The following is a 16,080-nucleotide window of genomic DNA, read 5'->3' as shown; positions in this document are numbered from 1 at the left end:
CCCGCCATGTGTCTCCCTGCCTGGAACCAGCCATTGCTTGGGACCAGCAGCCGTCTCTGCCTGGGGCCCACTGCCTGCTGCCACATGGCCTGTCACCACTGCTCTGGGACCAGCAGCCGTCTCTGCCTGGGACTGGCTGCTCCCAGGGCCCACTGCCTGCCACCACATGGCCTGCACCACCATTTGGGACCTACAGCATTTCTGCTGCCTACTGCCACTGGGGATCATGCAGCATTTTAAAAAAAGAATAACACCTATTTGTCGGGTTCCAGGCCAGCAAGAGACCCTGTCATTTAAGAAAATGTGGATAGTCCCTGCAGGATGATGCTCCCAAGGTTGCCCTCTTGTTCACTTGCACATATGCATGCCCACTAACAAATACGCACACACACACACATATATGCACACACACATACACACACATACAAACACACATACATACACACATATACACACACATACATACACACACACATACACAAAGAGTAATTTAAAAAATGTAAAAGAATTCTTTAAAAAACACTTAAGTACAACCATACTTTTTAATGCTTGCCATAAACAGTCAGTAAAAACTTTAATATCATTTGGTGTTTGCTCATTTTTAATGAAAATACAAGCCATTCTTGACCGACTCATGAGAACTCTTAAAGTTTTATATATGATGCGTCCAGCCCTAATGGACTATATCAGGGTTAGCAAAATGGCAGAATTACAGGGAAAATACGAGAAGGCATATGTTCATTTATGTCATGTTTTTAAAAGGAGTCTTTAACTCCAACGGAGCTTCTATTTGGTGAATTAATAATCCACAACCAAATGATCGAAGTCACAGTTTAACTGAGAACCAGAAGAATAAAACTGGGAGACTGAACATCTAATACCCTTCTTTCTTCATCTTTGCTTCTGCAAGGCGTGTCTATCCCTGCAAGGCGTGTCTTTTCCCGCAAGGCGTGTCTATCCCCGCAAGGCGTGTCTATCCCCGCAAGGCGTGTCTATCCCTGCAAGGCGTATCTTTCCCCGAAAGGCGTGTCTATGAAAGGCGTGTCTATCCCTGCAAGGCGTGCCCCCCCCCAAAGGTGTGTCTATCCCCTCAAGGCATGTCTTTCCCTGCCAGACGTGTCTATCCCTGCAGCTTGAACCTTCTCCGGCTTACATCTTGGGTAGTTTTTTCATCAGCAGCATCGTAGAACTCCTGAGAATGGTTCCCCAAAGTGGGGTTCATACAATGCACAGCCCGTGGTTGGTATCTTGGCAGCTACTGAAGCCCCACAGACTTGGCAACAAAAAGATATATAAGGCTTGCATTTTGAGTCAAACCAAAATTAAACTTTTCCTTTTCTTTTAAGACTTGGGTTCCTTAATACATTATTTTGCCAAATGGGTTTTTTTAAATAATTTTTTTAAAAAAGCTTTTGAGGCAAGGTCTCCTTCTGTAGCCCAGGCTGGCCTTAGACTCACGGTGATTATCCTGTCAGTCTCTAGACTGCTGGGAATATCGGTGTAAATCATCAAACTCATCAATATTAGTAATCTTAAGAAAAATTAATATTGCCAAAATGCAGCATTTCCTGAAGTCTGCGTACATCATTTGCTTAATTTTTTATGTCCCTTAAATTTTTATCTTTACATATTCCTTTTGGTTGTTTTTCTAAAAAATAAGCATTATAAATTAGCTGCTCTAATAAAATATTTTGCCATATCTGCGCAGAAGTTGCAAGAGGCGGCTGACAGGAGACTAAACAGAAGTGAGTAGCATCTCTTCTGTGCCTTGGCAATGACGAGCTAATGGTCTGAACAATGGTGAAAATGAATTTGCCAGTAGAATTCTCTCTTGGTCTTTGCCTATTTGGGGCTAATTCAGGGTACAGCAGTGCCACCTAGTGGAAATTTGGGTATTTTCCAGGAAGAATTATTTCACCATGGAAAACCTGCAATCTGCTGGCTTTGCTTTATTTTCTGCCTGGTTTGCTTAGGGTTTTGTTTGATTTGATTTAAGGTTTTGTTGGTTTGCTTTGGTTTTGTTGAGAAAATGTCTCACTGTGAAGCTCAGGTTAGCAATTCCCTTAGTTCACGTTGGCTTTAAACTCGGGGTCCTTCGGCCTCAGCCCACGGAGTCCTGGGACGGCAGGTGTGGGCCGCCACAGCCAGCTAGTGGTGTGGAGGAATGAAATGTGTGTGGGCCTTGCTGGATAACCTATTGCTTAATGTTGGTCTCGTAAGCAAATGAATGGGAGAATTTACAGAGTTCACCTACTAGAAAGAATGAGGAACTGGCAGATGTCACCAGGCCTGACCCAAGTGCCATCCCCAGAACCCACTCCCACAAGCTGCCCTCTAACCTCCACAAGCACACTTCGGTATGGGTGTTCACACCCTCACACACAAATAAAATGTTTAAATTAACAATAAACAATAAAAAACAATATTCAATATCACAATCATGGACTAATGATAAGAGACAAGTATTTTTAAATGTGTCAAAACACACATGTAGTCTGTGCTTCAAATTTAGCTCCTATTCTTTCCTGCAGTGTGGGTTAATAAAGGAAGCAAAGTGGGGAGTTGACAGAGCAGGGATGAAAATTCCCGGAGGAAGCCACTCTTCCTCCTCCTGTCCTGAGCACCTGAGAAAGGTACCTAACAGGTGTTCTGCTAATTCATGATAAAACACAGTGGAGAAAACGAGATGGCCTCCCAGGAGCTGGTATGCAAATGTGGCAGGCAAAGAGAAAATTCAAAAGCTATGCTAATGCCAATGCTCTCATTCCCCTCTGCCGCAGTGAGGTTGGCTTTGCCAGACATTTGATTAAAGCCAGCATGGGAGCAAGGACTTTATACGTTTGTGCAGAGACACAAACGGGTGCCATGTAAGTCCAGCTTACTATGGTCTTCATAGTCTAACAGTTGTTTCTCCCAAACTAATTCAGAATTGCTAAGTATAGGACTCTTCTGCTTCACTGGGCCAGGAAAAGCAGCCATCTGAAAAGACATCACGGGGGCTGGAAAGATGGCTCAGAGGTTAAGAGTACTAGCTATTCTTCCAGAGGTCATGAGTTCAACTCCCAGGCACCATCCACATGGTGCCTCCCAGTTACCTATAATGAGATCTGGTGCCCTCTTCTGGCATACAGGCATGCAGAACACTGTATACATAATAAATAAATAAATCTTTTAAAAGAAAGAAAGGAAGGAAGGAAGGAAGGAAAGAAAAGAAAAGAAAAGAAAAGAAAAGAAAAGAAAAGAAAAGAAAAGAAAAGACAAGACATCACTGCCCAGAAACAGCCCCACGCTTCGAGGACTCACACAGGTTACCCTAAAACTCAAATTCACTGCAAATATTGGGACTTGAAAGGATGCAGGGACTAAGCATAGGATGCTGTCTTCATTTCTCTTACAGCTGCTGTGAAAAATACCCTGGCCAAAACAAAAAGAAACAAAAGCAACTTAAGGGAAAAAGGTCTCATTTCTACTGACAGATGGAGAGGGATATAGTTCTTCAGTGTAGAGAGGCCCAGAGTCACGAGCAAGGCTGGACCATCACATCTCAGCTGCACGCAGGAAGCACAGTCTGAACAGGGAATAGATATGGAAATTGCTACTTTGTTTTTACTTTTAAGATTATTTTATTTATTATGAAAAAAGTTTTCTGTCTGCATGTTTGCTTGCATGCCAGAAGAGGGCATCAGATCTCATTATAGGTGGTTGTGAACCACCATGTGGGTGCTAGGTATTGAACTTGGGACCTCTGGAAGAGCAGCCAGTGCTCTTAACCTCTGAGCCATGTCTCTAGCCTGGAAATTACCATTTTATAAGCTTTAAAATTACCATTTTAAGAAAAAATGAGTTTACATCCAGTTACTCTGAATGGCAGAACTGATACTCCTCCCAAAAGCCATTTAGGTTGTCAAATAAAAGCCAGAGGTGGGATACTTCCCTTTGAGTTGTAATTGAGGGGGTCTCAGAGACTCCCCAAAAACAATACAAGCGGTTGACATTGCTCTTTGTTGCCCATCAGAGCTTGGTGGTAAGACCCTATTGCTGATGCTATGACACACTTGACCACAGGACATGGGGAAACCAAGCTGGGGATGACATGGTGCCAGAAGCTGGCTAGCTTTCACAGTGCCAGAAAATGCCATGCAGGCTGCTGAGGGAGAATAGTCAATAGTTTTGCCCAGCTATGAACCTGTGAGCTACAATAACAACAGACCTGACAATCTATGCAGTGTAGGCCCAGTAGTGCAATAGTGGGATGGTTATGAGGGTAACCAACCACTTTCTACTGGATTTCAGGCCTGCTCCACAGGAGGGAACCCATGCCTGGTACTGAAAACCTGGGCAAGATTTGTGACTTCCCAGGGTTGTGGAACTCATAAGTCCTAAGGAAGAACCTAAGACTTTCATTTTACCGAGTGGACCTAGTATCAAACAACCTTCTAAGTATTTATTTTACACCCACGGATTAATGCAACTCTCGGCAGAGAAGCTTCTGTTTGCTGTAGACAGCAGTTAATACAGACTCGAAAACGGTCAATACACAGAGAATATGGGACTAGTAACTATCCCAAAATGAAGCATCTGTCCACACCCTCTCCCCTCAAGCCCCAGGGAACAGTGCAGAAGAAGTAACGGAAGGATTGCAAGAACCAGAGGCCAGGGTGGATTGCTGCGAAACAGCGTCTCCTGAACTAGCGAAGCATTCACATGCATAAGCTCACAGCATCTGTGATTACCTGTGCCCAAGACCTGTCTAAGGCCAAGCCAAACCACACCCCAGCACTGCTGGAGAAGGAGTTGAAGAGGCCCCGCCCTAGGTGAGGAGTTAACAATTAAAGGCTACGGTAGAAGAGAGAGCTGGTTTTCTCTGGGTGTGTGGCCCCTGGTTGGTTTCCCATGTTCCCATGGATCATCCCATATCCAGGCACTTACAGGCTCCACTAAATAGATCCAGTGGCTTACATTCAGGAGGAGGAAGTAGACATGGGAATTGGGAGGTATACAAGGGAATTGGGAGGTAGGCATACAGGAATTGGAGGGGGTCAGGGAGGGGTTGACATGCTCAAAATACATTGTATGTATGTATGAAATTCTCAATGAATAAATTTTAAATATTACATAAAAGTAAACCTTACACTCCCCCCCCTAGTGACTTACTCCAGCAAGATCCCCCACCAAAGAGACCATAACCTTCCCGAGCTTCTCCATCAGCAGGGCCTAAGTGTGGAAACACATGAGCCTATGGGAGACATTTCACATTCAAACTACAGCAGAGGTCATTTGTAGAAAATTGAAAATGGCGGGAAAGCCTAATCACCTGATCCCTTGTTTAACCAGACATTGCTCGGTGAGTTTCTACTCAGAAAACACTGGTCTGGACTACATAACAAGATCAGTAAGCCACAGCTGATCTGAGGCCATGTTTTGTTCAACCTGTGAGTTAGGGCAAAGGTGTGACGTAAGGGGAAGAAAGGCAAAGAAATTGTGACAGATTCATCAGTGGCAAAGTCTAAAATACTATCTAGCCCTTAACGGGAGGTGTTTGTTGTGTCCGCTATAGGAAAAGATCCAACACTCGAAGAAGCCATAGCCTAGAAAAGCAACTAGAGCAATAACTATTGTCATTCCTCCTTTTATGACAATAATGTCCATAGGAATATTCAAGGAAGACCTTTGACCTAGGTATCTTTTAAACTGAGCCGTCTAGATGGCCCTGCAGGGTAAATCAGACCACCTCGGATCAGCCTCCAGGAAGCCTCAGGGCATTGTGGGACTAGTGAGTGGCCCTGGAAAATAAAACAGAAGGTTCACAAAGAGAAGATACTGCATACAAAATGGATCACGGCCAGCTCATACAGGGATTTTTTTTATTTTATTTTTTAATTTATTTATTTATTAAAGATTTCTGTCTCTTCCCCGCCACCGTCTCCCATTTCCCTCCCCCTCCCCCAATTAAGTCCCCCCTCCCTCCTCAGCCCAAAGAACAATCAGGGTTCCCTGCCCTGTGGGAAGTCCAAGGAACCCCCACCTCCGTCCAGGTTTAGTAAGGTGAGCATCCAAACTGCCTAGGCTCCCACAAAGCCAGTACATGCAGTAGGATCAAAAACCTATTGCCATTGTTCTTGAGTTCTCAGTAGTCCTCATTGTCCGCTATGTTCAGCAAGTCCGGTTTTATGCCATGCTTTTTCAGACCCAGGCCAGCTGGCCTTGGTGAGTTCCCAATAGAACATCCCCATTGTCTCAGGGTGTGGGTATACCCCTTGTGGTCCTGAGTTCCTTGCTTGTGCTCCCTCTCCTTCTGCTCCTGATTTGGACCTTGAGATTTCTGTCCGGTGCTCCAATATGGGTCTCTGTCTCTGTCTCCTTTCATCACCTGATGAAGGTTAATATTCAGGAGGATGTCTATATGTTTGTCTTTGGATTCACCTTCTTATTTAGCTTCTCTAGGATCGCAAATTATAAGCTCAATGTCCTTTATTTATGGCTAGAAACCAAATATGAGTGAGTACATCCCATGTTCCTCTTTTTGGGTCTGGCTTACCTCACTCAGGATAGTGTTTTCTATTTCCATCCATTTGTACGCAAACTTCAAGAAGTCCTTGTTTTTTACTGCTGAGTAATACTCTAATATGTATATATTCCATACTTTCTTCATCCATTCTTCCATTGAAGGGCATCTAGGTTGTTTCCAGGTTCTGGCTATTACAAACAATGCTGCTATGAACATAGTTGCGCATATGCTTTTGTTGTATGATAGGGCCTCTCTTGGGTATATTCCCAAGAGTGGTATTGCTGGGTCCAGGGGTAGGTTGATCCCAAATTTCCTGAGGAACCGCCACACTGCTTTCCAGACTGGTTGCACAAGTTTGCATTCCCACCAGCAATGGATGAGTGTACCCCTTTCTCCACACCCTCTCCAGCAAAGGCTATCATTGGTGTTTTTTATTTTAGCCATTCTGACAGGTGTAAGATGGTATCTTAAAGTTGTCTTGATTTGCATTTCCCTGATCGCTAAGGAAGTTGAGCATGACCTTAAGTGTCTTTTGGCCATTTGAACTTCTTCTGTTGAGAATTCTCTGTTCAGCTCAGTGCCCCATTTTATAATTGGGTTGATTAGCCTTTTACGGTCTAGTTTCTTGAGTTCTTTATATATTTTGGAGATCAGACCTTTGTCAGTTGCAGGGTTGGTGAAGATCTTCTCCCAGTCAGTGGGTTGCCTTTGTGTCTTAGTGACAGTGTCCTTTGCTTTACAGAAGCTTCTCAGTCTCAGGAGGTCCCATTTATTCAATGAGGTCCTTAATGTCTGTGCTGCTGGGGTTATACGTAGGAAGTGGTCTCCTGTGCCCATGTGTTCATACAGGGATTTTTGAAAAGGAGGGACATTAAACAAATGAGAATGACTGAATGTTGCAGCCCGACAGTTTTCCCAGCCAGTTCTGTGCTCCAGGGAAGTGAACCACCTAAATGCACTGACTGAACAAGGAGCGGGAAAGTCAAGTAGGATGAGATTGACAATAATCCAGAGCTGAGATGGTGAGCATCTGAAGCACCGTTGAGCGGTCACATGGGGAGAGAAAGAACTATCTCGCCCAGATGCCAACTACAGAAATGACTGAGCCAGAAAGAGGAGAGAGGCAAATAGCTTGGCAGCAACCATTCTGTCTCAGGCTGTGCCTATCGTGCACACGCATATGCACACATGAGTTTTACTTGAGGTAAAACTATCACTTGACATTTATTTTAATGGGATCTTGCCTAAATAAGATGTCAGTATCTGGGAGCTGCTTGGGGAGGCGAGGGGACAGGACCACCCTGTGTGATTCAGTAGATCCTCACACTACAGAAATAGTCATGTAGGAGTGACGATCCTACCCTAACCAACAGCTCACAAGTACCAACATGCCGGTCTTGGTTTGGTAGCTTGGAGGGTTTGTTGCTTCAAAAACTCAAGTGCTCATGCACAAGGGAAAGAAGAGAAACAAAGTTCAGCTTCTCCTTCAGCGAGTTTAAGGCTTAAAGTGCAAACAAGATCTATGTACCAAGTGACAACATACTGATAATACAGAACTATATTCTTGGAGTACTTGGGGAAAGTTTGTGTTTAGTTTTATGTTGCTATTTGAAGTTGAACAATCTCAACAGATGAGCTCACACATTCAACTCTCTTTTTCAACTCCCTTTCCTGAACAGAAACTTCTTTAGAAAATGTGATGGGTTTTACTCCACCATAAAGAAAAATGAGATTATGTCATCTTCAGGAATATTGGTAGAATCATAGATTATCAGATTAGGTAGAATAAACAAGACCAGAAAGACAAACATCACATCTTTTCTTTCATACATGGAACGTGGATATGTTTATATTGTGTATGGATATAACGTGCAAATAGAAGGAAACTATTTAGGAAGAGGAGGGAGATAAACAGGAGGCAGGGGGAAAGGAGAGAGTCATTGAGAATGAAAAAGTCAAAGTGCATATTTTGACACAGTGTCATTATAAAACCCACTGCTTTATATAATAAATACACCTTAATATCTAATACACTAAAATATCTTTAGTGCTACTCATGAGCTGGGCATATACCTCAGTGTTAGAAATCTTGCCTAAGATAAGAACAGCTGGTGACTCAAACCATTGTACCACATTCAGGTGGCCAAGGTGAGAATGTCAGGAGGTCAAGGCCAGCATGGGCTGCATAGTGACTCAGAAGCTAGCCTGGGTTATATGTGACCCTATCTTTAAAAAATGCTACCCATGGGAGATGGAGAGATGGCTTAATAGTTAAGAGTACTGGATGCTCTTCCAGAGGTCCTGAGTTGAATTCCCAGCAGCCACATGGTGGCTCATAGCCATCTATAATGGGATTTGATGTCCTTTTCTGGTATGCAGGTTTACATACAGATAGAGTGCCATATACATAAAATAAATAAATCTTAAAAATTTTAAAATGCTATTCACTATGACCACTTATTGTTGTTGTTATTGTTGTACAAAATAGTGGGTTTTATTATGATATTTTCATATGTGAATATACATCTATTTTATTTCTTTTTTCAATATTTATTTATTTATTATGTATACAATATTCTGTCTCTATGCCTGAAGGCCAGAAGAGGGCGTCAGACCTCTTTACAGATGGTTGTGAGCCACCATGTGGTTGCTGGGAATTGAACTCAGGACCTTTGGAAGAGCAGGCAATGCTCTTAACCACTGAGCCATCTCTCCAGCCCCCTATTTTATTTCTTTTTTTTTTTTTTTTTTTTTTTTTGGTTTTTCGAGACAGGGTTTCTCTGTGGCTTTGGAGCCTGTCCTGGAACTAGCTCTTGTAGACCAGGCTGGTCTCGAACTCACAGAGATCCGCCTGCCTCTGCCTCCCGAGTGCTGGGATTAAAGGCGTGCGCCACCACCGCCCGGCCCTATTTTATTTCTTAAGCATAATCTGGGCCTCACTAGAACAGACAGTTACTGAGTCCATCTTAAAGTCAAGAGATCAAAGCCAGAACACAGGATGTAGGGATGTAGCTCCATGGGAGAATGCTTGCCTAGCTTGCCCAGGGCCCTTTTCTATCCCGAGATCCCTCTGAATCCCAAGTCCCACTGCCCTCAAGGCAGGAGACACGACCCAGCCCAGCAAGGAATGTTCCAGTAAAGGAAGTAATCAGGGCTGTTAGGCGCACTTTTCTGGACCCTTCTCGTTCTTCGCTGAACACCACTTACTTCACTTCGTGGATTTATAATGCAGCAGTTGCATTTCAATTCCTCCTGTAAAGCTAGCTGCAGAGAAAAGCCATCAATTAAAACAGACAAAGAGAGACCACAAATGACTTTACCAGTTCCCCCAAGCTGACAGTCTATAGATTATAACCGAATCTTGAAGTGCTTTCCTGGTCAGTTTTGTTAGCCTCCTAAGTATCTGCGCGAAGACCTAAAGCGGGTGACGTTTTCGGCCTCATTCCAGAGTTTAAAATTTGTAAAACATACTGTAAGCTTATCTACAGTTTTATGAGAATTTCAGTTGAGCTTTTTGGGGGTTTGGCCTGTGTGCTGTCATTCTTCCTTCCCTATGAATACGGTTTTGTTCTGCTGGTCTTTCCCACATCTCCTTCCCATCATCAGCATCGTCTGTCCTGACTTATTTATAAACTGCTGTCCAGCTCACACCAGCCTGCCTCACAGCGGACTGAATTTAATCTTCACCGCATCCCTGTCACCGCGGATAGAGAGCTTAGGGAGGCCCAGGGTGGGTTTGTTCTCTAGGGGAGATCTTCTGGTGAAACGGGGGGATTGGAGATAGGCGGATGGGGATCAGTTTCTGGCAACACAGCTTCACAAGGAGCCATTCCACACCAGTGACAGACCGGCCGTGCAAGGCTGCAGGGATGTCTCGTGGTGGGCGGCAGACAGGACTGCCCACAGAGACAGAGTGGTGACACCTTGACCCCAGCCACAGACCCCGTTCTGCCTCTTCAAAATGCTGTCCAAGATCTCCTTATCAACTGATGAAACCTGAGGCTCCTGCGGGGCCAAGACACTTCACATATTCACCTCCCGGTAAGAAGCGTGGAGAGAAAGACTCCTCTCCAGCAAACAAGGAGACCTGCTCCTAGTTCTGATGGTACCTGTAGCTAGCTGGGTGGTCTTGTTACTTGGCATCCGCAAGTCCCACTCCTACCGCTGTACATAAAGAAGTCATAACTCAAATTCTGACATTACCATGGACCCATGATCAGGGTGGAGCTGGTAGTCTTGATACAGGTACGGTGTCCTTCTAAAGCTGTTTTTCGCTAGCTTTGTCTACAGTCTTCTTCCAAACTCTTTGCTTCTGCCAACAGTCAGGAGCAAAGAGTTTGGAAGAAGAAGAAAAAAAAAGAAATAAAAAAAGAAACATTCTCCCCCAACTAAATTAAATCTCACCGCTCCAAAATAATAAGATGCTATAGAAAGAAAATATCAACACCACCACAAATCAACATCGAGGAACAGCCCAGAAAACATCTGGAAAACAGCATTAAAATGAACCGCGAGATAAAATATTTGATTTCCCACTCACTGATGTTACTAACTGCGAAAGCAGTTAAAAAGTCTTCCGAGGAATATCTTGGCACGCGATGAACAGCAAGAAAGCCAGCTGTTTGCACTTGCTGCATAGCCAGTGCCAATGCACACACTGGAACCCACAGTCGGCAAAGCACGGAGAGCAAACCACACAGTGCGTGGAGGGGTCCTGACCCGGCTGGAACGCTCCATCTGGCTGCCCGGCCTAAATGACAGGCAGATGCGTCCTCTTACTGTGGCAGCCCGCTTACGGGGAGGCAGTCTTGTGAGATGTGTTTCCTTGCTGTATTCTCCTTCGTTTGCTTTTACTGGAATTTTATATTGCGGTCTGGAAAGAACTTCTATTCCAGGCAAGACTTCCTCTAAACCATAACAGATGTTGAAAACACCATGAAACTGGCCCCCAAAGAGAAGGGGCTGGGGGGTTCCAGGAAGACCGTACCAGTGATAGACAAGAGGCCCCAGCTGAACAGGCATGAGAAGAGGTAAGGTGTGCGGCTCAGCACTAGAGCACTCGGTGGCATGTGTGAGGCCCTGCTTTGATCCCACGTAGAAGGAAGGAGAGGAAGAGGAGAAAGGAGGAGGAACAGGAGGAAGAGTGGGCTGCAGCAAGCTTCTGCTAAAGTCAGATCATATGTACCCTTCCAATTCCTTCCTCCAGAGGACTATGGTGGGTTGGGAAATACAGCTTAGTGGCAGAGTGTTTGACTAGCAAGCATGAGGCCCTAGGTTCAATTCTTAGCACTGCAACTTAGTAAATAAATATAAGGGAAATCCATTTTTAAAAATGGGGGGTCCTGAGGATTGTACCCACGTCAAAACTGATCTGTTGAAAAAGACTAAGGAAGCTTTGCAATACTGAAGGGAAAAGAGTGGGCAATATGTGTCCTTGTTATGGCTGCGAAAGCACCCATTAAAATCAGCCAGTCTTTCTCATTTAGGAGAAGGCAATCATTTCACTGAATGATTAATTGGTGATTTCCTCCTATGTACGAGGGAAGGTTTGAGGCTGGGCTTGGGAGACACAGTGAAAAGAAAACGCCATGGCTTGTTATGAAGTGTACATTATTCGAGTATCTGTCACCTGTGACCATCAATGTTATGAAAACTAAAATATCTGTAGAAAAGGCATTTCTTCTGCTCTATCTATAGACTGCAGAAACGTTGGGGTTATGTGAGAAAGGATCTCTTCGCTCCAGATTAGACACAGATGACATGAAATGAAATGATTCCACCCATGCCTAGTTTAGTGAACCAGTAGGTTTGTTCGTGTTCTTCCCAGAAGCATGGGTGACTCCACGCAGCTTTGTTACAGAAAAGCCCAGCCCAGCACAAATGATTGCCCATGCGCACTGTGTCTCTAGAGCTCCCTGAATGACTTAAATGGCTGCTGGGCCAATGGGAGGGTCTCCTCTTTCCAGCCATTGTTTCTGCTTACAGAACCTTGGGAGGATCCTTGTGAATCTTGTAACTTTAGGAGTTTCCTGAGCCTTGTAAGTTTCCTTCGTTTCCTGACTCTTATGGGCCTCCTCCACTCCTTGGGATGGAGTGCTTCAGTTCAGAGAAAATAGCCACTCAGTGGTAGCTCTAGCTGACCTGGAGCTCACTGTGTAGTCCAGATTGTCATCTGATTCTCTCCTCTGCATCTGAGTTGCTGCAATTACTGTGGCATATGCCAATGTGATGAGCTGAGCGCTAATTTTTTAATTAGTGGTAACAAGATTAGATTTGGTGTCAGGGTTGTGGTGCACACCTTAAATCCCAGAACTCAGGAGGCAGAGGCAGGCGGATCTCTGTGAGTTTGAGGCCAGACTGATTCACAGAGGGAGTTCCAGGACAGACAGCACTGTTACACAGAGAAACCCTGTCTTGAAAAACCAAAAAAAAAGAAAAAAAGAAAAGAAAAAAGATAGGGACCCAGCACCTATAAAACACCCATACACATAAAAAATAAAAAGAAAGGCTAAATATCAAGGGATGGGGAAGGACATTAAATGCACCCAAAGAAAATGGAGTTGTGGTAGCAGATGTAAAGCCAATTGTTTCTCAACCTCTGCCATGAATGTTTAAGGTTTTGGTAGTTGAAAAGCATACAAAATATATTCAATAGTGAAAGTATTAAACCCAGTGTGAGGCTCACAGGTTCTATTCCAAAGGTTACTCTAAGTGTATGGAAATTCACCAAACTGGGGAGTCTTCGGTCTGTTTAATTTCAGTGTGTGACCTTTTTTGCAATTTATTAAATAATAAAGTTTAAAATACTTTCAAGTACAATGTTTAGACATCTAAATAAATCTCTCTTTTCTCCAATCCAAGGCACTTTGTGTTTTTGTGATGGAAAAGAGTACTTTTTAAAACCTTTGTGTCTGTTATTTCCTTTCCCAAAGACACTCTGATGCACTATCGGTCTTTGCGGCAATTGACTCGGCAAGGACCGGGCACTGCCCAGAGCAGGCACTTGTGGAATGTGTTATACCCAATTCAGCTAGTGTTTATCTGTAAGTTCAGTGCCCAGGAAGCAGAGGCAGGTGGATTAAGAATTTGAGGCCAGCCTGGGCTACATAGTGAGCTCCTGGTCAGCCTGACCCACATAGTCAGAACCAAAAGAATAAATAAATAAACGCCACCCACCCAGTGAAAAGGGGTTTTAATGTGTTACATCTGGTTCTGGAGCTGGAGACATGGTTCAGTGGCTAAGAACACACACTATTCTTGCAGAGAACAATAACTTGGTTCCCAGCATCCCCCTCAGGCTGTTCACATGCGCTTGTGACTCCAGCTAGGGGAAGCCTATGCCTCTGGCATCTGAGAGCATTCACACACATGTTCACAACTCCCCCATACACATACATACGCATAATTCATAATAAAATAAACCTTAAAATACTAATCCTGTAGTGGACTTATGACACGGTGCTGAAAACACCCTCTTTTATAACTTTATCAGGAAGCAGGCTAGAACCTTCCAATACTGGTTTACACTAGCTTGGTGTCAAATGCCCGCTACCAGATTAGTTTAAACAGAAAGAAGGGTTAGTTCTATATATAACAGGAACAGTGTGACAACTTAGAGTCTGGAGCTGGCTGGCATCAAGCCATGCTGACTGTGAGCCATTCTCTGCAGCCCTCTCTGAGAGGGCATCTCATTTAGTCTTGTTCCTAATTACAAGGCAGAGGAAGGACCTCTGAGTCTGCATCCCTACAAATCCAGAATCCATAACCCATCAACTGCAGAGAAACTCCCAATTGAAACTGCATTATTTTACCCTCAGTCCTGAAGCAAAACTGAAGAGACTCTGCTTGTTTGTTGCTGTTGTTTAATTTTACTATTTGTGTGGCCGGTGTGTGTTTACGTGTGTGTATGCATGTATGTGTGCGTGTTCACAAGCATGTGTGTGAGCTCCTGTTGAGGTCAGAGGACAGCTTATATGAGTGGATTCTCTCTTTCCACCGTGGAATCAGGGTATCAAACTCAGGTTACCAGTCTGGCAAGGCAAATGTTTTTACCTGCTGATCCATCTTGCCCACCCTGATTTGCTTTTCTAGGAACCCAGAGTTTTGCTGGTTGAGTACCTCACTCATAGTCCTATGAACATATAGCAAAAATAAGGCTAAGCAGTGAGTGCACGAAAAAGCATCCTGCCTGTAACTACGAGGAGGTGGGATGGGAGGAGCCGAACAAAGGAAGCCAAGTGTAACCAGACAGAAGTCACCAAGTTGCCAGGTCAGAGGCCTACAGTCTGGTCTTCTAGGAACATATCTCTAACTATTGGACTTGCCCTAATTCTAAGCATTGAGCAGTCCAGTGTAGAGGGAGTCAGGTCCAATGTGACTTGCCACCATGAAGGTCTTAGAACGCATGATAGCCATACAAGGAGACGCTACCATGTCCTGCGTAGCTTACTTAGTAGCAGTTCATCAGCACTTAGAAGATCACATCACATTTTCTCCAGCGATACTTGCTAGAGCACAGCAAGAAAGTCTCTATTCAGGAATTGGCACAAGGTTAGAACCCATGACAGTGGAGCCCCAAGAGAGGGACATAAGGTGGGCTCACTCAAAGATAGCATGGCAAGTAGGAATTTGTGAGCAGGGCGGGGTTCAGTGGGTGAAAACCCACTAAGAGAGAACCTGGGGGTAAAGGCAGTCTGGGCTAAGCCAGCCCAACAGGAAGCTTGCTGAAGCAGGTGAGGGTCTGCCATCACCTGGAGCGTGAGGCTGGTGAGAGAGTAATGATGTGAGACACTCAGGGCTGGAGTTCTCACCAAATGCCTGAGCTAAAACTGTCCTTTACAAGGAAGATCAGATACTGCCCGAGAAGGTTCAGAAGCGTGAGTGGGGTTTGGGCAAGAAAAGAGCTTGCTCACAGTCTTGCAGGTGACGGCATCAGGGAAATACGCAGGCTGATGATATCTATGCTGGTTTAATAATGTTTTAGATCTGGGTTTTAAGAATTAATTGGTTTTCACCCTTTTAGGAAAATGTCACAGATGAATTTGTACTGATTCCTCACCCTCTCCGTACTAGATCTCCTCCATCGCATCCCCTCCGCTCTTAAATTCATGGCCTCTTCTTCTTTGGCTGCTGTTGTTTTGTGTTGGGTTTTTGTTTGGTTGGTTTTTGAGACAGGGTCTCACACTATGCTGTCTCACCCTGGCTGGCCTGAAACTCAGTGTATAGACGAGGCTAAACTCACAGAGTTCCGCTTGCCTCTCCCTCCAGAGTGCTAAGATTACAGGCATCTGCCACCTTGCCTCAATTCTTTAATTATTATGGTTGTTTTTTGGGAAAAAAAAGATATATAATTCTTATTTACAATGCATTGTGATCACAGTCATCTCTCCCTGCCATCTCTCATCCCCTCCTACTCACTGGCGCTTCTTCCAGCTGGTCCCCTTCTTACCCCCACTGACCCTTTCTTCCCAGCTGGTCCCCTTCTTACCCCCACTGACCCTTTCTTCCCAGCTGGTCCCCTTCCTACCCCCACTGGCACTTCTTCCCAGCTGGTCCCCTTCTTACCCCCACTG

Source organism: Microtus ochrogaster, chromosome 21, assembly GCF_000317375.1.
Source record: "Microtus ochrogaster isolate Prairie Vole_2 chromosome 21, MicOch1.0, whole genome shotgun sequence".
Classification (NCBI taxonomy): Eukaryota; Metazoa; Chordata; class Mammalia; order Rodentia; family Cricetidae; genus Microtus; species Microtus ochrogaster.
The sequence above is the reverse complement of the archived record's forward strand: the minus strand, read 5'-3'. Positions refer to the sequence as shown.